The sequence below is a fragment of the Mirounga angustirostris genome, unplaced genomic scaffold, assembly GCF_029215605.1.
Source record: "Mirounga angustirostris isolate CCGP_5_RB_7025 unplaced genomic scaffold, mMirAng1.0.hap1 SCAF_9, whole genome shotgun sequence".
Classification (NCBI taxonomy): Eukaryota; Metazoa; Chordata; class Mammalia; order Carnivora; family Phocidae; genus Mirounga; species Mirounga angustirostris.
Window position 1 is genome coordinate 99,218,627 of NW_026991717.1, and position 24,717 is coordinate 99,243,343.

Consider the following 24,717-nt stretch of genomic DNA (forward strand, 5'->3'; position numbering starts at 1 on the left):
AAAGAGACCCCCTCCCCCAGAGCTCCCTAGTCCCTTCCATCATGTGAGGACACAGCAGGCAATAGCTGTCTATGAATGAGGAAGTGGGCCCTTACCAGACACTGAATGTGCCAGCACCTTAGTCTTAAACTTCCCAGCCTCCAGAACCATGAGAAGTCAGTCTGCTGCTTATAAGACATAGTCTATGGTATTTGGTCATAGCAGCTCAAACAGACTAAGACCTGTCACAGGTGATGAGAAACACTTTCCAATAAACCTTCTGCACACCAATCTCTATCTCAGAGTCAGTTTTCCCAGGGTGCTCAAACCGAGACAATTGGTATCAAAAGCAATCCTCAGAAGCAGCCTGAATGTTGTACCTTTTTGCTACTTGTTAAAACTGAGGCAGATTTCGTTTCATTATCAACTTCTATTAGTAATGTTTGCAGAAAATTGCTAGTTGTATCCAATGTCTCTTCTCCCATTGTCATATAATACAAATGTTATTGGGACATAGGTTGCCTATTATGTTAGTTAAGCTTGGTACTGTGGCCATATTCTGGCCAACGGGAGGTAAGTTGTTTTGATGTGTGCAACTTCTGGGTTGGCCACTTATGGAAAAGGATCATGTCTTCCCCCTTCTATTTTCCCCTTTCTACTGGCTGGACTGCAGAGGTAATGGTGGAGGTGGGAACAGTCATCATAAAAGCCTGATGTTGAGGGTGTCAAAGTAGCAAAATAAAAGACTTGCTCCTTGATGACTATGGTGTCACCATACAATCTATGGGCCACTTTTCAGGACTGTTATGTGAGAAACTTTTTTCTTGTTTAAGTTAACTATGTTTTGGAACTCTCTTTTATAGCAGCCAAACCAATATGTAAGCTATGTACATCCTTAACATAATAAAATGATGATGATAAAGGCCATACAAAGATGCCTTATTTTTGGTAATGAGTTTCACTAATCACACTTTAAATGTCCATTCTCAAGATCAACCACATAATTTTATGATTCATTCCCTATTGTCTACACAGGAGTTCCAACCTATAATAGAGAGTGGGGTTGAGAGTGAGGTTAAGTATATCAGAATCCCCTAAAGAATTGTTTCAAGAATACACATACTCAGGTCTCTCTTCTACAGAGATTATAATATGCTCTTGGGATGGAGTATGTTTTGGGTTTGTGTTTTGAAAATGTGTTTTGGATAGAGTATAAAACTGATGTGTTGGGGCACCTGGGTGGCACAGTTGGTTAAGCATCTGACTCTTGATCTCAGCTCATGTCTTGATCTCAGGGCGGTGAGTTCAAGCCCCATGTAAAAAAAAAAAGAAAAGAAAAGAAAAAAGAAAACCAAGGGGGGGGAAAAAAAAACGTTGTGTCATCTTTTCCTATATAGGAAGCACAGAGTAGAAACTCAGCAAATGTCTTTTGAATAAATGAAATTTCTGGGACTGTTGGCATACTGCATGTTATGAAATTTTTTCTTCTTTTTGAAAAATTTAAAGCTAACAGCCCCTCATGAGAACTCAGAAGGCAGGCCTATGTTCCAAGGCCTTAAGTATATAAAGCCTAGCAGATTTGTGAGTATCCAAGAGGTAAAGAAAAAGCTAAGTATAATTTGCCATTTACTTTTAACAGATATATTTTTAAATGGCATTTGAAGTCTAAAATTCCTCAGTGAGATTCAGCTGTACTAAAATAGGGAGGTGATAAGTGTAGGCAAACATTGTAGGTGTGTTACATAACCCTATCATTTTGGCCAAAGATTCATTGGGTACTTACATAAAATATTTATAGGTGGGTGACATTTGGCTAGGACTTAAATAGCCTATAACTCTGCTGACTTTAACTTAGAGTAGAAGTGTCAGTACATATTGATTAAATAGTTATGTCTAGATATTCCAAATAGCTATGGTAAATCCAGAGTGGGAAGTAATAAGCATCCTACCATTACACAGAACTTATTTAGTCCTCTTGTTGAGCTCAGAGAATGAGATGGGGGCAGAGATCCTATGAGGGAAAGCAGGGCTGACCAGCCTTTTAGTATTTTAAGAATGTGGAATGCTCAATGAGAAAGGTATCAGAGTTAAGAAATTCCATATTTTAAGTTGGGGTGCCTGGGTGGGTTGGTAGTTTGGGCCACCGACTTTTGGTTCCGGCTCTGGTTGTGAGGTCAGGGTGGTGATATGGAGTCCGGCATAGGACTCAGTGCTTAGCGGGGATTCTATCCCTATCCTTCTGCCTTCTCCCTGGCTTGCACTCTCTCTCTAAAATAAAGAAAATCTTTTAAAAAATTCCATATTTTAGGGATTATGAGAGTAGTCTCATGGAGTTATGGTAATTAAATGAGGTAACTCAAAACACCTACCATTTAATAGATGATCAATACATGGTGGTGGTTATTCCTTGTGGGTTCAAAAGACTTAAAATTTTGAAAACATTTTTCCTCGAGTGGCTTGGTTTTTTTTTTTTTATTAACATATATTATTTGTTTCAAGGGTACAGGTCTGTGATTCATCAGTTTTACACAATACACAGTGCTCACCACAACACATACCCTTCCCAATGTCCATCACCCAGCCACCTTATCCCTCCCACCCCCCTCCACTCCAGCAACCCTCAGTTTGTTTCCTGAGATTAAGAGTCTCTTATGGTTCATCTCCCTCTCTGGTTTCATCTTGTTTCATTTCTTCCTATCTTCCCCTATGCTCCTCTGCCTTGTTTCTTTCATTGTTTCACCTGGTCAATTTCTGCCATGAAAAAGTACAATTTCTCTTATCATTGAGACATAAATATCCAATATCCAAAAGAAGCCTGAGCATTCTAAAAGCTTTTAATTTGCCGTTAGGTGCTTTGCCTTTACTACTGGAAGCTTCCACCAGATGATTAGTGAGGTCTCATTAAATTATATTAAGCATAGATAATATGTACAAGCTTGAATGCAACTGGGAATAAACAGACTTATATGTTTAACAAAAAAAACTGAGCAAGCATAAATCAACCTCACCATGTATTTTGAAATTGCAAAATTCAGAATATCATGTGGCCATTTAAATGAATAAAGTTGTAGGGGAGGAAAAAAGTCTTTTCCTCTATACTCTTAGGTTCAATAACTGAAGACTGCAAATTAAACTGACAAAAGACAGATTAACAGTAGAAAAGATACACAAAGATTATTTTTAATTTTATATGCACAGGGTCTCTACAGAAAAGAAGTGAAAACTGGAAGAGGCAGTTAGACCTGGAGGTTTATGTACCATCTTAACAAAGAGCAATACATTGTGGAGAAGTGACTAGACAAAGGAAAAGGGGTTTGGGCTCCTTTGGGGGAAATAAATTATGGGAAGGTAGATATAGGGGAAAAACTAATGGTAGCAAAGCGTTATTTAGTAAGGTTTGTTTATGCAGATTCATCTCAGTGCCATTTCCCATCTCTGGTAGGGTTATCTCTGATAGGGTTATTCTTCTTTTGCTATGGGAGAGACATCTTCACAAGGGAAATTTATGTCACCTTTTAAAAAATTTGAGAGAGAGAGAAGGAGAGGGAGAGAGAGAAAATCTCAAGCAGACTCTACACTGAATGCAGAGCCTGCCATGGGGCTCGATCCCATGACCCTGGGATCATGACCTGAGCTGAAATCAGGAGTGGGCATTCAACCGACTGAGCCACCCATGTGCCCCTATGTCACTTTTACAAAGGGAAATTTATGACCTGCTTTTAGGCTGATAGGGGGAGGGCAGTGAACTCATCCTGTGTCTGCTATCCACAATTGCCTTCAATTCAAAATAATCCTTATTCTAAAGTAGCATATTTTGGGGTGGCATATTCTGATTCACTTCAAGGTATAATTTCTATGTATTGACATGGAAAGATGTCCACAAAGTATTAAGTTAAAAAACAAATTATAAAACATATTTGTAGTATGTTCCTATTTTTATGAAACTGTAAGAAGTATAATAAAATACATTATACATAGAAAAACAATCAGAAAAGTACACAAACTTCATGGTGGTTCTCTGAGGACATTATGGGGGCTTCCACTTTGTACTAAAATATTTGAATGTTGTTGAATTTTTATAATGAAAAGATACTATTTTTGAAATTATGAAAACAAATAATAAAAAATAAGTGAAACATGCAGAACAATCTATTTGAGGCAAATCTTGTAAAGCAGACAAGGTGATTAAGCACAAGTAGGGTTTTTTTTTTTTTTTTTTTTTTTTACTGACTTAAGTTAAACGAGCTCTTCTACCACTTGGTTTAGTGTTTCCAATATTTTGATTACCTCAGGCAACTTTTATGGCTTATTACCAGATTTTCTGTTTCAGTTTATCCTCAGCTTCTAGAATACAGGTGTTAAATATGTCATTATTGCCCTTTTGGCTAGTTACTCTCCACAAGAGTGGTCTCAAACTAGTGTTTAAGTTCTCTGTCTAAGCCCTCTGCTTCCCAATCTCTGGGTTCTCCTCTCCCTACGGGTGGTTCTGAGAGGATTTTGAAGGAATGTAAGTACTTGTTAGAATAAATGAATTCAGTAAAGTTGTAGAATACAAAATCAGGACACAGAAATCTGTGGTATTTCTATACATTAATATTGAAATATCAGAAAGAGAAATTAAGAAAATAATCTCATTTACAATTTCACCAAAAAGAATAAAATACCTAGGAATAAAATTAACCGAGGAGGTAAAAGACCTGTATATTGAAAACTACAAAACATTAATGAAGAAATATAATAAGACACAAATACATGGAAAGATATTCTGTGCTCATGGACTAGAAGAATTAATATTGTTAAAATGTCCATACTACCCAAAGCAGTGTACAGATTCTATGCAATACCTATCATAATTCTAATGGCATATGAACTAGAATAAGTAATTCTAAAATTTGTTTCAGATCACAAAAGACCCTGATAGCCAAAGCAATCCTAAGAATAAGGAACAAAGTTACAGGTATCATGATCCCTGATTTCAAACTACACTATAAAGCTATGTAGTGATAAAAATGGCATGGCATTGGTATAAAAATAGACATATAGATCAGTAGAACAGAATAGAGAGCCCAGAAATAAACCCACACATATATGGACAATTAATCTATGACTAAGTCACCAAGAACATACAATGGAGAAAGGACAGTCTCTTAAAAAATGAAGTTGGGAAAATTGGACAGCCACATGCAAGGTAATGAAACTAGACCACTGTCTCACACTATACACATAAATTAACTCAAAATAGGTTAGAGACTTGAATGTAAGACCTGAAACCATAAAATTCCTAGAAGAAAACATAGGCAGTAAACTTGACATCAGTCTTGGTGATGTCCTTGTGGATCTGAATCCAAAGGCAAGGGAAACAAAAACAAAAATAAACAAATGGGACCATATCAAGCTAAAAAGCCTCTTCTGCACAACAAAGGAAACCGTCAACAAAACAAAGAAGCAACCTGCTGAATTGGAGACGATATTTTCAAACCATATATCTGATAAAGGATTAATGTCCACAATATATAAAGAATGCATACAACTCAACAAAAATAAACAATCCAATCAAAAAATGGGCAGAAGATCTGAATAGATATTTTCCCAAAGAAGACCTATAGATGGCCAACAGGCACATGAGAAGACGCTGAATATCACTCATTATCAGGGAAATGCAAATCAAAACCATAATGAGATATCACCTCATACCTGTCAGAATGGCTGTTATCAAAAAGGCAAAAAACCAGCAAGTTTTTTTTTTTTTTTTAAGATTATTTATTTGAGAGAGAGAATGAGAGACAGAGAGAGAGAGCACATGAGAGGGGGGAGGGTCAGAGGGAGAAGCAGACTCCCTGCTGAGCAGGGAGCCCAATGCGGGACTCGATCCCAGGACTCCAGGATCATGACCTGAGCCGAAGGCAGTCGCTTAACCAACTGAGCCACCCAGGCGCCCAAAAAACCAGCAAGTTTTAGAGAGAATGTGGAGAAAAGGGAACCTCATTTACTTGGTGAGGTTATAAATTGGTTGCAGACACTATGGAAAACAGTATGGTGATTCCTCAAAGAATTAAGAATAGAACTACCATATGATCCAGCTATTCCATTTCAGGGTATCTAGCTGAAGAATATGAAAACACTACTTTGAAAAGATGTGCACCACTAATGTTTACTGTAACATTACTTACAATAGTCAAGATATGGAAACAGCCTAAATGTTCATTGATAGATGAATGGATAAAGAAGATGTGATATATTTATACAATGGAACACTGCTCAGGCCTAAAAAATAATGGAATTTTGACATTTGTGACAACATGGATGGGCCTTAAGGGTATTATGCTAAGTGAACTGTCAGAGAAAGACAGATAGCAATGATTTCATGCATATGTGGAATGTAAACAAACAAAAAATGAAAATAAAAAAACAAACTCATACACAGAATAGATTAGTGATTACCAGAGGAGAAGGGGGTTGAGTGAAATGGGTGAAGGGGGTCAACTGTATGGTAATGAATGGTAACTGGATTTGTGGTGGGAATCACTTTGTAGTGTATACAGATGTTGAATTATAAAGCTGTACACCTGAGATGTATATAATAAAAAAATTAAAGATTCTTGTCTGATATAAAATTCAGAAATACTTAGTGGTCATGGTTGTACAACATTGTGAATATAATTAATGCCACTGAATTATACACTTAAAAATAGTTAAAATAGAAAATTTTATGTTACATATATTTTACCACAATAAAAAAGTTTAAAAAAAGGATGCTTAAAAAAAAAGAGTAAGAGGCAATCATTTAAAGCACTGAGGATTTGCTGGTACTTACAAGGCAGAATAGCCTCTGTAAAGGCTGTCTCCTTGAACAAAGGCAAAGTCAGGGTTTATAAAAAGCTAACCCTCAATATTTCTTTTTTTTTTTTTTAAAGATTTTATTTATTTATTTGAGAGAGAGAGAATGAGAGAGAGCACATGAGAGTGGGGAGGGTCAGAGGGAGAAGCAGACTCCCTGCCAAGCAGGGAGCCCAATGCGGGAGTCGATCCCGGGACTCCAGGATCATGACATGAGCCGAAGGCAGTCGCTTAACCAACTGAGCCACCCAGGCGCCCAACCCTCAATACTTCACAAGAGAAAGGGATCAATTGATTTAGGCAAGTCTAGTTCAGGATTGGTTAGTATGCAATGGAACAGGCTGATTACCGCCTATTATGTTGTGGTTTCTCCAGGAATTATGTGTTCCCACTAAAGCTCATCCTCTTTATTCAGGCTTTTACCCAGAACTAATTGACATTCTTTAGTCACTTGCTAGTCTGTGCTCCATTGAATAAATGATTATTATCACATATTTAACTGTGACTTTATTTTTGCAGTTTTAACCCAACAGACTCTGAACTACTCACCACTAAACCTTGTCTTATTCACCTTTGTCTCTGAGATGTCTTGACCAGATTCTAGCACATACCAAGAACCCAACAAATGTTCCAGTGATTAATATTCCAGCCTGTACAAAAATTGGGGCTGGAGGGGGGGCGGTCTTTGAAAGTCATAGTACATTGACCATTGGAAATTAAGTGATCCTAGTTCATTCAATTTCTGTGGATATCTGTTTCCTCATCTTAAAAGGAAGACTTTGGGCCATATCCTTGGTTTTCAACTCTAGTTGCACATTAGACTCACCTGTAGGACTTAATCTTCGATACCCAGTTAATAAACCTATTCACCGTTTATTTTTTTAGTATTTACAAGTACAATTTAAGTTTCAGGTGATTCATCTACTAAGCCCTCTTCCAGTAACAGTGACTATTTTATTAAGAGGTTAAACCTACAATATTTTATAGTTAATTCAAAAGCAAATTCCTAAGAAGTATTCCTATTGTAGGTCTGGGAGAGATGTAACCCAGTGATTACTCCATACCGATTGGATCAGAATCTCTGGTACTGGCATTTTAAAAACCCTGCCTGTAATTCTATTATACAGCCACACTGAGATCAGCAGGGGAGGGTTGTGCTATCACATCTATGAATATGAGGAACATCTGATAACCTTCAAGTGAGGGAGAAGCAAATTAAAAATCTCTAGTCATCTGGGATCCTCTTGTGTAGTAGCAAATATTCATACCTACTTTGGTAGCCCGTGAGAGGACATCATTTTACTATGTAGTTCAGGATATAATTGCTGTCCACACTTGATCTTAGCCAAAAGGCCCCGAAGCGAGTGTAATTGCTGTCCATAATCTGATTCAGTAAGTAGAGAATTGGTCAGTACCTTTTAGTAAGATTTACACAAAAATGCATACAAAATTTTAAAAGATTTGATGCTTAATAGGATAAATTATTTGTCTGGCAAAGCCACTTATATGGAATACTTCACGCTTCATGGATGCCTGGTCATTGAGCCTTCTGTGGTCACTTTCACATTTAAGTCTTCTGGTATGTTAGGAGGCTTTGTGATTTCTTGTTAAAGGATGGAGATTAAAATCAAACAAAACCAAAAACAAACAAAAAAACGTCTTCCTTGCCACCATGACGACCTCCTTTCTCCGTGGCTCCATTTCTCTGCCCCTTCACAGAAAAACATCTCACCTGAGATTTCTCCTGTCCCTATTTTCTACTCACCGTTTTACTCACTTTCATCTGGCTTCTTTCCCATCACGAGATGGAAGCTGCACTTGCAAGATCATTACCAATGACCTCCAGACTAGCTGATACTTTTTATCAGCTCACCTGATCTTTCAGCAGCTTTTAACTTTCTGTAACACTTCCTTCCGGTTTTCCTCCTCCTGCTGGCTGCTCTCCTGTCTCTTTTGCTGGCTTCTCCTTCTCAACCCGATGACTAAAATGTTGGAGTGCTTTCGGGGCACCACCCTTGATATTGGTTCTGTGAATTTGTGTTAGAAATAGAAGCTGAATATCCTGACTTGCCCTACCGCACAACAATTCAGTGGCTTAGCAGTGGTATAATTTTATCGTTTTTCAAATTGCAACTCAAATTTTTCTGAACCAGAAGGATTATCTTCTACCATTGTTAGAGAACACTGAATGGAGCTGGAAATTTTGTTGCAGACACAATGTTTCTTAGTTAATTAAACCTACCATGACAATACAAAACAGCGCTTATATGTGAAACTTGTATGCAATCATTTCAATGACAATGTTGTTTGGATTATAAGTAATGTGAAGCTCAAATATACTTTCTATGCTGCTGAAGTTAAAAAGCAAGATCTCCATTTCCACGCAAACTTGCAGCACGTATATTTTCTAAACTCAAACTCAAGTGCAAAGGAAATTTCTATGTTATGAAATCTCTCTAAACTGTGCGATTGAGCTTCCACCTAACTTCGATTGGAAGTGATTCATCTGCAATGCAATGACATGTCAAAAGGCAAATATCAAGAGAAGAATCTAATAGAATTCCATAAACGCTTTCGGAGTGATTAATATGCTCAATGAAAATCATGTGCTTGTGGATTGATGTCAGTATTTGTCAGTACCTATCTTTGTGAAGGACATTTTCAAAGGTGAAATACATAAAACCTCACTCTAGATCAGCATTAACCCGAACATTTAAACCAATTTTATTAGAAACAAAATTTGAACCCCACTTAAGCCAAATGTTATCCTCACCCAAATAATTCTGTTCTTCTCATTAGTAGACCTGTATTACAAAAATTATTCTCAATTTTATTTTGAATTTCATTAATAAAAAAATTCTGGAACTTAACCCTTTCTTGTTATATTAGTACCTATATAATATCCCTGATTCTGCCTCTTGATCCTTTATAGAAAACGTTGCTGAGCCCTGGTCTAACCCACCATCATTATCACCATGCACAAACTCAAAAGATTCCAGGCTAGGGATGATCTGGCTTCTGTCAACTTCTTCAACCATCCTTGCCCTCTCTTCTTCGAACTTATCTGTCTTCCCTCCCTCAGGAGTTTTATACTTGCTGCATCTTTTGCTTGGAATACCTTTAAAGGTTCAGCCTTGTGGAACTGAGCCCTTAATCGATGGGGTCTGTGCTAACTGCAGGCCCTTAGTGCCTTCACATTTAGGGTGAGCAGTGCTGTGTGTGGTAGTAGTGTGAGAGGAAGGGAAAATACAATGTTTTTCCTAGACAAGATTTGGCACAGGGGCGCCTGGGTGGCTCAGTCGTTAAGCGTCTGCCTTCGGCTTAGGTCATGACCCCAGGGTTCTGGGATCGAGCCCCGCATCTGGCTACCTGCTCCGCGGGAAGCCTGCTTCTCCCTCTCCCGCTCCCCCTGCTTGTGTTCCCTCTCCCGCTGTGTCTCTCTCTGTCAAAAAAAAAAAAAAAAAAAAAGATTTGGCACAACCTGGCAATTAAGCATTAAAAGACGATTATTTTCACACTCTTTTCTGATTTTGAGATGGCTAGATATTTGTGAGTGTAGTTATGCCCCCTTGTTCACCAGCGTGGAGTTGCAAACACCTCACTCTTTGTTCTCCAAAGTACAGCAAGTTAATGTTTCCCTAATCAGTAAGAACCTTAGCCAGTCTTCCCGTGGGGCCCGCCTCTGCGGATATGAATAAAGGCCCCCGGCATGCTTATTGGTGTCTTACCTTCAGTCCTGGTTGTCCTTTGGGTTTGCTGATGGAGCAGATTCTTGGACTTGTACTGCAAGATGCAAAGGCCAGACCTTTGTTATTGCCAGGCGAGGACTAGAAGCATCGGTAGCACCTGGGAGCTTGCTAGAAATGCAGTCTTGTATGCCACCCTAGACATAATTAGAACCTATTTAACAAGGTTGCCAGGTGAATCTTGCGTCACATCCAGGCCTGGATGCTGGTTGATCTGGAAGGTGGTTGCAGCTGGTTGCTATTGCCATCACCATCACCTCTGAGGATCCTCCAGACTTCTGCCTTGTGCAGCCTAGCTGACTCCTGATGGTGAATGCTGCACCACCCTGCAGTTCAGAATCTGGGACAGGGCCACACCTCTCCCTAATCTAAGTCATTCCATGGGTGGAATGTAGTTCAGTAGAGTCCAAATGGCAACCTTCAGCAAACCTGTTAATTTGGGAATTATAGAAAGTCATAGAACATAATGCCACTCTCTTGGGCTGCCTGGGACAGCTCAACACCTAATACGGAACAAGCTCTAGGCAACAACCTACCCCAGAGTCCTGATCAAACCAACTCCTGGATGCAGGGAGAGAGGAAGAAAGTTTCTTCCTGACTTCATTCTTAGGACTGCTTGTCAGAGCTCTCATTTCCTGACCTAGTATTGACCCTTCTCTAAGATGATTGACAGTGGGAACATCCATTCCCTTCAGGGGAAACCCCACCCCCACCCACAGGGGTGTGGTCTGACATATAATAGTTTGACATAAGCGCATTCCCTTAAATTCAGATTATTTGGTCTTAAATAACACCACATGTGGGATATCAACAGCCCTGGCAAATTTCTTTCCCATTTCTTCTCATCAAGGTTCTGAAACTTGGTTGTCTAAACTCATCCTGGGCTACCTGGTTATATAAGAATTCATTTGACGTGTTTAAAGCTTGCTGAGAACTTACTTAAGGATCCAAGGAAGAAAAGTTGTGATTAAGGAGAACTGGCTGAGATATGAATAATAGTAAGTGTGGTGAAATTTTCTCTGGATTTTTCTAAACAAATGGTATTAGAAAGTATTAGCAAGAGGACCTGCTGCTTTTAATTGCATATACCCTGACTCTAAAAGAGATTGGTTATTGCTGATCTATCTGAGCAGAGCTTCTACAGTGACTTCGGATTGCTCAATGCTGTCTTGGAAACCCTACTGAATGGCAATTTTTAGCTTTTCTTTTCCATTTTAGAGCTTTTGTATGAGCTTTAAAAATAACCCAGTTATGCTGGCTGGAAGGCAGTTTTTCTGCGAAAGATTTTCTAGGGGTTGGAAAGCAGAAAGAACAATGAATAGAAAACACTTGCTGTTTATTGAATTTAATAAACATGCTTTATTTGTATAAGCTGAAGGGCATTTTCACGTGTATTGTCTCAGTTTATCATTCTATCAGCCCTGGGATTACTAGAGAACATCCCATTTTAAGAATTTGGAAAATTGGAGCCCAGAGAAGTTAAGTGGCTGCAAAGTAGTAAAATCAGGTCTCAAACTCATCTTTTGACTCTAAATTCAAGTGTCTATCTCTGGTTTAAAAATGTTTGAGTGCAAGTGAAGGATGGAAAGAGAGCGGGTGATGTGCCTGAGCTGCCTGCAGGATGGACAGAAGCACCAGTTCACTACAATAGATCATTTTTGTCTCTGTCTTTATAAGATGCTGAGAGAATGATCTAGACCAGAGCTCTACCCAAACCTCTTTTCTTTTTCCCCACTTGCTCTTTCTCTTCTTTTTCCCTCTCTCATTTATTCCTCAAATAATAGCTTTCTTTCCACTTCATTCCCACTGGTTTAACTTGATTTTTAGAGGACTTTACTAGTAACATCCCAGGATGACTCAGTGTGGAGGAAACTGCAGCAGATGGAGAGAAGGAAGTGGAGGAGGGGGTGTGGAAGGAAGGGGGAGCTGAGGGCCAGGGCAGGTGTGGAGAGTAGCTTAGTGCAGACACACGAATTTCTGCATCCAGACTGGTATTCTGAGATATTCCCTGCTGCTCTGGAATCTCTGTAAACACAGGGATTTGTCTGGAATGACTTTACAGCTCAGCAGGAAGCTCGCTAAGTGCCAGGACTCTCAAACTGTGAATGCTGCTCACAGATCAAGGGAGGAGGCGCTCTGAGCCTGGCATGTGCTTCCTGCCTGGGCCTGCCAGTACCCAGTGAAGCTGGGAGAGGGCCACGGAGGCTTGTGCATGCTCCGATTCCGTTCGAGGGCTGAAAGTAACCTACAAAGACATCCACTACATCTTTGTTGCCGTTATGGTGAGCCACACCTAAAATGTCCCAGGAAGCCATTAAAAAAACAGCCCAGTTCTTAAGATTTTTTTCAGGGTAGGAACATTCATGATTTTACTCAGTACTTTTTAATTTTCAAAAATCTTTTTTTACGAGAAGAATCTACATCTTTCCTGCTGCAATTGAATTCTATTCCCTCTTTTTTTCCTTAATGGTAGAGTGTTTTCTGAGGGCCACGGGTAGTGTTTCTGTCTCATGCGGTGCTTGAGACCTATGGCTTTTGAGGAAGAGAAGCTATTGAGAGGGCAAGAGAAGGAAAATGTGGATGACTGGTGACTCTGGGAAGTGACATGCAGAGACTTATGTAGTCTGCATCCTTGTAAGGAAGGGCACTGGAAGGGATTTGGGAACCAGGGTCAAACTATCAGGAAGCACTGTGGTACTGCGGAAAGCAAAGGGAAAGCCATGCTGGGCTTTCTGCCGTCCAACAATGCCCCTAACTTACTAGTTTTTAACTTACTAGCAAGTTACTTAACCTCTTTAAACTAAGTTTTTTGTTTTTTTTTTTTTTTCTTCTTTTGTAAAATGGAGGTAATGAGGTAAAGCTGAGCCCCATGCCTGGACAATGGATCAATACATGTTGGATATATTATTATGATTGTTGCACGTTTTCTGTTTTTTTTTTTTTTTAAAGATTTTATTTATTTGACAGAGAGAGACACAGCGAGAGAGGGAACACAAGCAGGGGGAGTGGGAGAGGCAGAAGCAGGCTTCCCGAGGAGCAGGGAGCCCTATGCGGGGCTCGATCCCAGGACCCTGGGATCATGACCTGAGCTGAAGGCAGACACTTAACGACTGAGCCACCCAGGCGCCCCTGTTGCACGTTTTCAAGTAAATTTACATCCTGAGTCTCTTGGCGGTTCTATATATTGGAAATCAAATAGAACAATCAGTTCTATTTTATTATTTTTATTGATTTGCCATCAGACCCAATATTTAAGTTGATACAGACACCGATTGCTTAATGTTAAAAATGTTTGTTAGCACAAGCAATAGTATAACTGAAGATAAAATAACAAAAGAATGACAAATCATCTATGATCCTGTTACTCTGAGAGAGCAATTGTGTTCATTTCTCTGTTATCTCTGCCAGTCCTTACCCATCCATACATAAACACATTATTTATATAGAGGTATATTCAGGGTGGATTGGTTTTTGCATTTTGCTCTTTTTCAATGATATTAAGCCAGTTAAGATATTAAACAGTCAAATGAATAGTATGCTGGTAAAAAATTACAGTTATCCTCTCTCATCCTTCCAAGGAACCAGAGCCACCAGGCAGTATGCTCTTTCAGGTGACAGCTTGGCAGGCAAGCTGTCTAGATGTTTTGCATCCCATTGTTTTCCTACAAAAAGGGCAGCTGAAGGACAAAAGCTCATGGATAGATTGTAGATGTCCAGTTCTGCTCTTATGGATTCTACTTATGTCTTTCATTCATTTAAAATATGTTGAGTTTCTTCAATGTGCTGTGTGCCAGATACTGGGATATATCCAAGCAAAAGGAAACCACAGATCTGCCTTCCCAAAGCTGCAGACTAGAAGATGAAATGGATGATGAGGAGCCATGTAAGGGCCACAATAGGGTGCAACGTCTAACTGAGGCCTGGAGCTGCGGAGGGGGAAGGCGGAGGTGGGAGGTATCCAGGAAGATATTCTAAGCTCTGAAGGATGAATAAGAGTTAGCCAGGTGAAGAGGGGAGAGGGGCTAATGTCTTTTCCTTTGGTAGCAGAAAGAAAATTTATTTTTCCAGAAAACTGAGTCTAGTTTTTTTTTTTCTATTTATTTAGGCAAACCTGAACCTTAGGTAAGGCCATGAGAACAACGTGTGCAAAGGCCCACTATCAGCACACTGGTTTGGGGAGCTGAATATAGAGGACTCTGGCTGTAGGAAGAGTATGAGAGTGAAAGGGGTCCATATTAAGGACTTTGATCAGTGGGGAGCCACTGAAATGTTTTAAGGAGGGGACTGACGGGGCATCTGGGTGGCTCAGTCATTTAAATGGCTGCCTTTGGCTCAGGTCATGATCTCCTGGTCCTGGGATTGAGCCCTGGGTTGGGCTTCCCGCTTAGCAGGGGGGCCTACTTCCCTGCTTCTTCTTCTCCCTCTGCTCCTCTCCCTCTCCCACCCCCGCTCATGCCTGCAAGGGCTCTCTCTCTCTCAAATAAATAAAATTTTTTTTTTTTTTTTTTTAAAGGTGGGACTGACATGATCTATATAATTTAGGAAAACCACTTACACTATAGCATAGAGAATCAAGGATAAAGGCAAGACTGGTTGCATGGAGACCAGTATGTTGCCACTGGGGTAATCCGGGTAAGAAGTGATGGATAACAATAGCACAGATGGAGAGAAATGAATCAAATCAAAAGATATTAAGACGATAGAAAGGCTAGAATTTGGTGTATGAGAGTGAGAAGAGTGATGCCCAGAGTTCTATTCCATAACTCTATGTGCTTGAAAATGAATTTTCCTCATCTAAAATTATATTGTCTTTAAGAGCAATTTTTGTCATGTCATCTAGTCAAATATTCTATCATGACAGAGAAGGCACCATGTGCAGGAGAAGGAGTACTTACCTAGAGGCTAGGTACACGCCCCCCCAGTGTGATCCTGACCACCACTCCCCTTGCAGGGAGTGTGAACAGCTACAATATAGGACAACATGATTATGAACTGGGCTGGGGCTTTGAGTTATGGCACATATACAGAATAAACACATTTCCATGGCACTTAGGGTAAACTGCTGAGGCTCTTGTAGCCTGAAGAAACTGGCCCAGGGTTCTCTTTGCTCTAGGTCTTGCCTAATTAGACCAAGGAGTGAGGAGTTGCCATCTCTCCAACAAATTCAGGGCAGACCGGTATGCTGAAGAACAAACACCTTTTGGGAAGCTTGGGCAGGGTAGTTAAACTTTTGAGTCAGATCATCTGGACTAGTGTCCTATTCCACCGTTTACTAGCTGTGTGACTCTGAGAGAATGATTTTATCATTCCAACCTCAATTTTCTCATCTGTAAAATGGGACTAATAAGAGTACCATCCAACAGGGTTGTTGTGAAGATTAAATAAGAGAATGTATATAAATACTTTATTAGAGCTCTTGAATACAGAGTAAATGCTCAATATATGTTAGCCATGACTTTTAAAAATATAATCTTTCCTTTAAAGTGTACAATTCAGTGATTTTTAAGTAAATTTACAGAGCTGGGGAAGCATCACCACCATCCAAATTTGGAATATTTTCATCACCTCAAAAAGAAGTGCCCATTTATAGTTATACTCTGTTCCCACTCAACCCCAGGCAACCACAAATCTACTTTCTGTTTCTATAAATTTATCTTTTCTGAATGTTTTATATAAATAACGTTGTATAGTATGTAGTCTTTTGTGTCTGGCTTCTTTCATTGAGTAAGTTTTGGAGGTTCTTCCATGTTGTAGCATAGATCAGTACTTTTGTTTCTTTTCATTGTGGAATAAATGGTCCACTGTCTGGGCATACCACAGGTTGTCTCTCCATTCACCAGTTGCTGAAAATTGGGCTGTTTGCACTTTTTGGCTATATTAATGATGCAGCCATGTGCATCCATGTACAAGTCTTTGTGTGGCCATATTAACATATAATCTAGTTCTAAAAGTCAAAAATTCTGAGAAACATTGAACGAGTCAGGAGGATGACTATTGAAATAGGCCCTGGTTCTTATCCTTGGGCAATAACTATTTTTGCCAGGATGTTTTGAAGAAACACACTTATTTGTATCTGACAAAGAAGTTTAACTTCACTTAACAAAGAAAAAAGAAAAAAAACTTCATTTAAACAAAAGATTTAGTCAAAAGCTGGTCAGGGATTTGGTTTGTTATTCTTGAATTTTAATTAAAATTTCAAGAAGAAAAAAATGAATAAATAAATAAAATTTCAAGAAGAGTTCGACTAGGCTGCCAATCCAAGGCCACCATGCTGCACAATTGCAGGGGGCATCCTTTCATTGGAGTTGTGTGTCCAGGGGTCGCCACTCACATGGAACTCTGTGGGGGTCGTGCTGCCTGGAGGTGTGGGGCATAGGTGGACATATTGCTGGTCTGAGTCTAGGTAGTCTCTACTCTGGCCCTGTTTATAGGGCCTGTTCTGTTTGTGAAGGGCAACGCCAAGTCAGAAACGGAGTTGAGGCCCAGGTTGCCACTTTGCAGACTACTGTAGCTCCAGTCTCTGGGGAGTCCTGGGAGGTGGGGCTTGTTTGAAGCCAAGGAAATCTCAGACTAGAATTGCAGATGGTGCCTTTGAATTGTTGATGGGGCAGATGAAAACCTCTGACAGACTCAGCTGAAGCAGTCTCCTGCACATCCTCCTGTCTAAAGGGATCTTGAGCTCGATGCCCTAAGGCTATTTGAGACCTTGAAGATTTGTTCTTGCTGTGGAATTCTATCCCTTTGTTTAGACAAGAGTGGGTTAGAGCTGTGGGTAAAATTTGGGGGTAAAGGAAGCCAACTGGGACATATGTCTTACTGGGACATGCGCTTAGTCCCATCTTTCCCCTAAGAACATTGGGCTGAACCCTCTCAACAGAGAGTTGTGGAAAATTAGAGACGTTCTGTGGAAAGACCAAGTTAATGTTCGAGTCTCAGAATCTCATCTTAGGTCAAATATCTCTTGCTTTTGCCAGTAAAAAGAGCCCAGATGTTTTTCTATTTACTTAGGCAAACCCTTGAAACACAAGTTAGTGATATAAAACTTTACATTTGCAATGTTAGGAACCAATATTTGGAAAGTCACAAGCATAAAATATATGCTGTGAAATGGGAGGTCAGGATGGTGAACTCATTTTAGAACCAAAGTTTTGACTCAAGAATTTTGATGGGGTCTTCACATTGGTTGAGCTTCTTGGTCCTAATATCATTGAGAGAATTAAATCATGATATTAAAACATTGAAACACTAATGCTTTGTTTTTATTGGCAAGAACTAAAATGATCTAATACTAATGCCATGAAACATCGGTCACTTTTTTCCTGATGAATAAGATGAACTTTGGCTGCTTATGATAGTAAATTTAATAATGTCAGTGATTTGAACTGTTTCAATTCTAAATGTGCAGAAGTGTGTTTTACTGCATCTCTTTCTCTCTTTCCCTCTCTCTCTGGTACTACTACTGTCAGGAAGTTTTGTGGCAAATAAGTCCAAATACATAGATTAGAGCATATCATTCACATGTGCCACGTGTATGCCAAAGTATGAGTATCCACAGCAAGGCTCTCTCTCACAGGTGGTCTGAATTTGCTTCTAGCTGGTCCTGTAAGCAGATTCAATATTTCATAAGCACTGCTCCATCTCATGCCTCCATTATTGACACCACATGGAAGTCAGGAAATTGGTTCTTTCTGGGAACTGTTTGCAGAAATATGCAGCCTGTCAGCCCCTTTCTCATGGGTGCATTAACAGAGCGGCTCACCATTACAAGTAACGAACCTTCTCCAGATGTGTGTAGCAACTCAGCTCCAACTTTATCTTCAGTCCCGAAGATGGACTTGACAAGATGGATTATTTGTGGCCGTATTGTAATAACTTTGTGAAATCAGAATTCCCAAGGATTGTAATGGAGGGTGAGGAATCAGCAGCAGAGGGACAGAGAATTTTTCCTTGCAGTAAACAATACAAAAGGACAATAACAATAAAAAGAGCAAATCAGCTGTGGCATTTTCCTGCCTTGGACACCATCTCTTCCAGACTGTTCTAATTCTTTCCCTTTTATGATTCTGTTTATGTTACACACATTAAAGTTAAGTCATGTCTTTAATAAGATGGAAACTGGAAGTGAGATTTGGAAATGACTGAATCGGGCTTCTTAACTTTTTTCTTCTCTTGGAGACCTCAAAAACAACTGACAGAAAGGGATATACCAAAGAAAACAATTTTAATTGTCGGCTTCCATGGAAAATTCAATCCAGTCTTTCATTCATTCCCTGCCCAGTGCAGTGCCAGCACACTTCTCTCTATATGGCTAGGGGCTTAATTTAGCTGACAAATTTCTGAAGATATAACTAAGTTTCTAAAAGAAAGATTCTAACTACAAATGATGCATAGACTCTTTCTCAGTTGCAAAAGATAGATTTTTCCAGGATCAAGTAACTGGGGATAACTTTCTTTTGCATTTTATTAGCAGTGATGATTTCAAGTGAGTGTTCTGAGTATTCTCTTAAAACAAGGTTGTATTTAAATCTTCTTGTAAATTACAAGTCCCCCGAATTGATAGTTATAAAACTGGGTCCCTTTGGGAGTTATTTGTCCATCTCTAAGGCTGGCACTCTTATTTGTTTGATGTAGATGTTCTAGATAAAATTCCTCAAGTCCAGCTGTTATGATTTAGCTTAATGTTTGTACGGAGGGATTTCCTTTGTCATCAAAGAGATGGAATCAAAACAGAATTAGTCATTCTTGCATCTTCTATTTATAGCCCAGCTATTATTCAGATGCATTGTAGAAGAATGATGTAGACAAAAATTTTTCTTTCTTTCTTTTTTTTGTAAACAAAACTTTTTACACTCTGGATTTAACTTGGTTGCTAACTTAGACAGCACTTAACAAAAATATTACCACTTAAATGAAAAATTACCCAACTCATACCATTTCCATTTTCAAATTTAATGTTTGTCAGTACAAAGTATGTGGGATGACCGGAAGTCATGGATGACTTACATGGAAGTGACAGGAGTAGAAAAGTTCAATCTGCAAAGTTGTTTTTATGGGTTGCTCATTTTGAATAGTCCAAATCATGAGAGTTTCTTAACAGAATTCTACTCTATTTAGTTTGATGCCAACATCAAAGCTAGTCCCCAAATTTAGTGAGAGTCATGATTTAAAACATTTTTATTTAGGGGAAATTTTAATAAGTTAATTTGCTTTTTTGGAGGTAGTGAGGTGGGGTAGAGGTCTTAGGGGTCTGTATTGGGACAATGGAGCACTTAGGTAAATTGTTATATAACCTGGTTGTAAGAATTCCCTGGGACACTGAGTTTTCTTATTTCCATTTTTTCTTGGTAGAGAGCTGACTTGAGAGGGATCTAGAAAAGCTTACTGGGTATAGAGGTAAGAAGCAAGAGTACCAGCTTTTCACTGATCTGATCTATATGGTAATTAGATGTGTATCATTCAATAAGATGAAGTATGGGAAAAGTGCCTTGTAAATTTTCAAATACTCTGCTATTTTTTATTGTGACAGCATCTGAAGCAGCCTCTGTTATGCAATAGCTGTCAAATCAGTGTTTGCTGAGTTATAGTATATCAAATCAAAGAGTAGTTGGACAATAAGTCAAAAATACAAGGAGGTTGAAGAAATTGACAATTAATGTTCTCCATCTAAAATCTATTAGTAGTGTTGAATCAGCAGCGGGCTTATTTTCACTGGCAATAGCATGGAAAAAAATTTGCTAGATACAAGAACAGCATATTCCAGTAAGATGGTCCTGAAATTTTATTTTTATTTTTAATGATGTTGGCAAACAGTCAAATTCACAGTCAATTAATGAATGGCTGCCAGGTGTTGCATTTATCACTCCTGGTGATTATAGGGTAAATATGACTTTGTTTCCTACGTGTGCTAAACTTGCATTAGGAGGTCCATTATATTAAGGAGCTATTGAAGTTGCCTCTGGGGGGGATCAGAAAATCATGTAAATCCAGTCTATAAACATGAGAATTCTGAGCTACAGACCAAAATCAGCCTCCATACAACTGTTCAGACATCTGGCCCAATCCTAGACAGTGGAGCTTCTTGATGTGTCATTGGTGGGGATTTGATATTTGGTCCCCAGAGTATGGATAAAAGCTTCAAGACAAAAATTCTCAGGCTCTGAGTCCCCCCAAGAAGGTTTCCCCCTCTCCCACGACCAGTCCCTCTAATTATTCCATAGCTAATTGGGAGGAGAGTAGGGGGCTAGAGAGACCTACATCATCTTGTCCAGAGGATAAGAGTCTGGGCAGGAGGAACTTCTTATTAATTAATTAATTAATTAATTAATTAATTAATTAATTAATTCTTATGTTAATCCCCATACATTACATCATTAGTTTTAGATGGAGTGTTCCATGATTCATTGTTTGTGCATAACACCCAGTGCTCCATGCAGAATGTGCCCTCCTCAATACCCACCACCAGGCTAACCCATCCTCCCACCCCCCTCCCCTCTAGAACCCTGTTTGTTTTTCAGAGTCCATCGTCTCTCATGGTTCGTCTACCCCTCCGATTTCCCCCGCTTCATTCTTCCCCTCCCGCTACCTTCTTCTTCTTCTTCTTTTTTTTTTTTCTTAACATATATTGCATTATTTGTTTCAGAGGTACAGATCTGAGATTCAACAGTCTTGCACAATTCACAGCGCTTACCAGAGCACATACCCTCCCCAGTGTCTATCACCCAGTCACCCCATCCCTCCCACCCCACCCCCCACTCCAACAACCCCAGGAGGAACTTCTTAAGGAGAGCTCACCCTATGTGACAGGTGTGGAGTATGTCATTCCTCGTGAGATGATAGGCTAGAATTAGAGGGGATGTGTTAGTGATAGCTAAGGCTCAAAGGTAGTCCATGGGAAGAGCATATGGCAGCCAGTAGTAGCACCAGCGAGGGCTTTCTCAACCCCATACAGAGGGAGACCCAAGAGGAACAGTGGACCCAGGCCTAGGGGATACTATGGGAAGTAAGTCCATGCCAGCCATCCAGGCCTTGGGACAGTTAGGGCAGTGTCATGTGGACTGCTGTCATTAGCCCACAGCAGAATGTCTCTGAGGCTGCCCAAATCATATCCAAAGAGTCTTCAGAAACACTGGGGAGGCTCTAATTTGGTGAGGTCAACAGCAGAGATCTCTGGGAAGCAACATATACTTACAGTTAGAAGCCAGCACCCTTGTCAAGGAGGGCCTGTCTGGAGGAATATTGACAGAGTCTAGGCCCCTGTGGAGAGGTGCCTGGTTCAGGTTAGGTCAGCTGTAGGCATCTGATCAAGAATATGGCTCAGAGAAGGAAGAACTGATATGCAAAATGTGAACAGGGGAAGAGAGCAGAGTCCTATAGATTGGGTAGAGTTTCAGCAGGGCCTGGTAAGGAGACTATAGTCAGCAGACTTTTGTGGGCCCTAGTGGTTCCCTTCAGGACATAGGCTATCATTGTGGCAATAGCAAAGCTAATCCTAGGCCCTATGTACTGGTGGGGCCTGCTGATAGACCACCATGCTTGGGGGTTAGAACTGGCTCAGGGTCTAGTTGGGGCTGAATATGCAGATTAAATCTTTAACACCTTTAGTTGGATGGAGTTAGGGCAGGTGCTCTCTCCTTGGAGGCAATAAAATGTTTTGTGATACAGAAGAGCTAGTGTTAATGTGGAAAGCATTAGATTATTATCAAAGGCATATTGTGATATTTCTGGGTGGCTATTATACAAAGAGAAGTATGATAATATACCAGAATAAATCATGGGATATTTATTTTGAGAAACATATGCTCTGAGCCAAAAATTAGAACACATACTATGACAAATATTCATTCACTTACATAAAGGGATAAGGATAATTGGATAAGATACCTGCTTTCAGGATTGTTTGGGAAAACAGGAGACCATATGGTCACCAGGCTGTGCCTTGCAGAAGGGCTTATCTAGAATAGGAGGGGGAGGGTTTGCACATAGGAAAGTAATAGAGGCTGCATGGGATAGGTGCTTACGAGAGGAGTTCAGGAAAGGGAGAGAGCTTGTCCAGTGGAGGTAATCAGGGAAGACTTCATAAAGGTGGCAGCACATAATTGCCTCTTGGTAGATGTAAAGGTTTTAAAAAAGGGGCTATAGATATGAAGGCCTTTCAGGTGAAGGCACCAGGTGAACAGAACCAAGTTTGGAAGCAAAACCTGTAGGAAGTACCATTGTTGGTACATAATTCTTTTGGGAAAATAAGATAAGGTAAGACTATAAAGGTAGATTCCACTGTCTTGTGGATCATGTTGAATGGGAGATTTGGTGCTCTACCCTGGGCTGGAAATATAAAAATGGAAAGTCAGGAATGAAGACATGTGTTTGGAAGATGCAGATTAAATAGAAATTAATGTGGTTAGAAGTCATCCATGGAAATAGGTGAGATAAAGCATATTCAGAAAGAGGAGAGAACTAAGGACCAAATCTTAGATTTCTTGGGGTATAAGGAGATTCTGAAGATATATTTAATTTAGGAGAAAACTCTGGGCAATTCAGCAATAAGGCAGCTAAGAGAGGAGCGGGTATCAAAACAGAATACTGCTGAGAGGCCAGGGAAAACAGAAATGGAGAGACCACTGGAGTTGCTTTTTCAGTCCTCTGTAACCTCAGGAATGCAGGTGAGCATTTCAGGTGAGCAGGGTTAGGGATAAGGGTAAGGATGGAATTCCTGTACAAAGGATTACACCAGTGGTTCTCAGAGTACAGTTCCTAGACCAGCAGTGTCAGCATCACCTGGGAATTTATTTCTGCAAATTCTTGGGCCCCACCCTCGACCAACTGAATCAGAAACTCTGAAAATGGGCCTAGCAATCTGTTTTATCAGGCCCTCCAGGTGATTCTAATGGCTGCTAGCCTTTGAGAACCACTGTGTTATAGGAATGCATGGTGAGACTTTTGAGCCCTAGACCCCCAAGTGTTAAATCTATTTATTGAAGGATCTCTAGACCTAGGGTACACTATTCTCATAGGCTTCCTTATTTATCATGGCGAACATAGACTGCATCTTCATTAGGATGGTATGACTTGAGGGAAAAATGTCAGCTTTGCAGGTTGTTAGTTTATATGTTTCTGTCCAGATGCATTGAGTCATTGGAGGCTTTGGGGGTCATTTTGCCTCCAGACCATTTTGGGGGGGACTTGTGATGAAACCTTAAGCCAGGGATGGCAAACAGATTTTATCTTTTGTGCTATGTTTGCTTAGGAATGATTATTAGGAATCCCGTATTAGCAATGTCTGCCATAGGCACAGCAGGAAAGGAGCAGGGGCACATGTGTCATATATTTACCATCACTGCCATAAGCTTTTATCAGGATCCCCAGGACACGGGATACTTTTGGAGGAAACAGAAGCCTAGAGAAAGGAGAAAGGTGCTGAGGAGGTGCTGATATCTGGGAAAGGATCTCACAATTTTTCTGAAGGCCTACCATGTTGGCTTCTAATATATGTTCCTGACACCTGACACCAACATGAATACCCACACCTTGGAAAGGTTCTAGGAAATGTAAACAAATTTGGGGTTTAAGAAAAGGGAGGAAAAACTTGCTCTTGCTCATTAGAAATGTGAGAAATTGTATAGAGTCTGCCGTTCTCTTCTGGAATCTACTTCTGGCCTTTTGTTTTGCTGTGGTATAGACACAGCATCCAAATGCGACTGTGGCTAGGAACAGTAGTAACTGTTCTCCTACAGGTCCTCTGGGCTCCCCAAGACATGGCAGAACAGCCCCGTACCCAGGAAGTTTTGTGTATTCATTCCCTTACATAAACAATTAAATTGGCTCACTGAGTCGTATTCCTTCATAGACAGCCTGCTTTCCTACTTAGAATCCTAGTAAGGGAGTTAAGTTATTGTATATATTTTTAGCCCTGTGGTAGCATACTGACCATTTTAAAGCAAAAATCTTAGAGAATATCATGAAGAGTAATTAACTATGACACCTGGCATAAAAAAGAACTAAATACTGTTATATAAAGCATAAAATTTAGGCGTCCTTTGAGTTAGATATGAACAAATGTTTTTCCTATTCAAACCTAAAAATCTGAATCAGTGACAAGTCTTTGAGTTTATATGGAAGATAATCCACTCAACTGGCAGTATAAATAATGAATCTGGGA

The 24,717-nt window shown here is 39.8% G+C and overlaps 1 long non-coding RNA gene across 2 annotated transcripts in view; it reads right to left on the minus strand.

Annotated features, from left to right (window-relative positions):
* LOC129046541 (uncharacterized) overlaps positions 1-11,158 on the minus strand; it is a 173,608-nt gene extending 162,450 nt beyond the window's left edge. For both annotated transcript variants that reach the window (XR_008508130.2, XR_010404762.1), the window contains exon 1: positions 10,545-11,158. This is a non-coding gene — a long non-coding RNA (uncharacterized LOC129046541). The remainder of the gene's footprint in view (positions 1-10,544) is intronic.
* Positions 11,159-24,717: the final 13,559 nt, after the last annotated feature.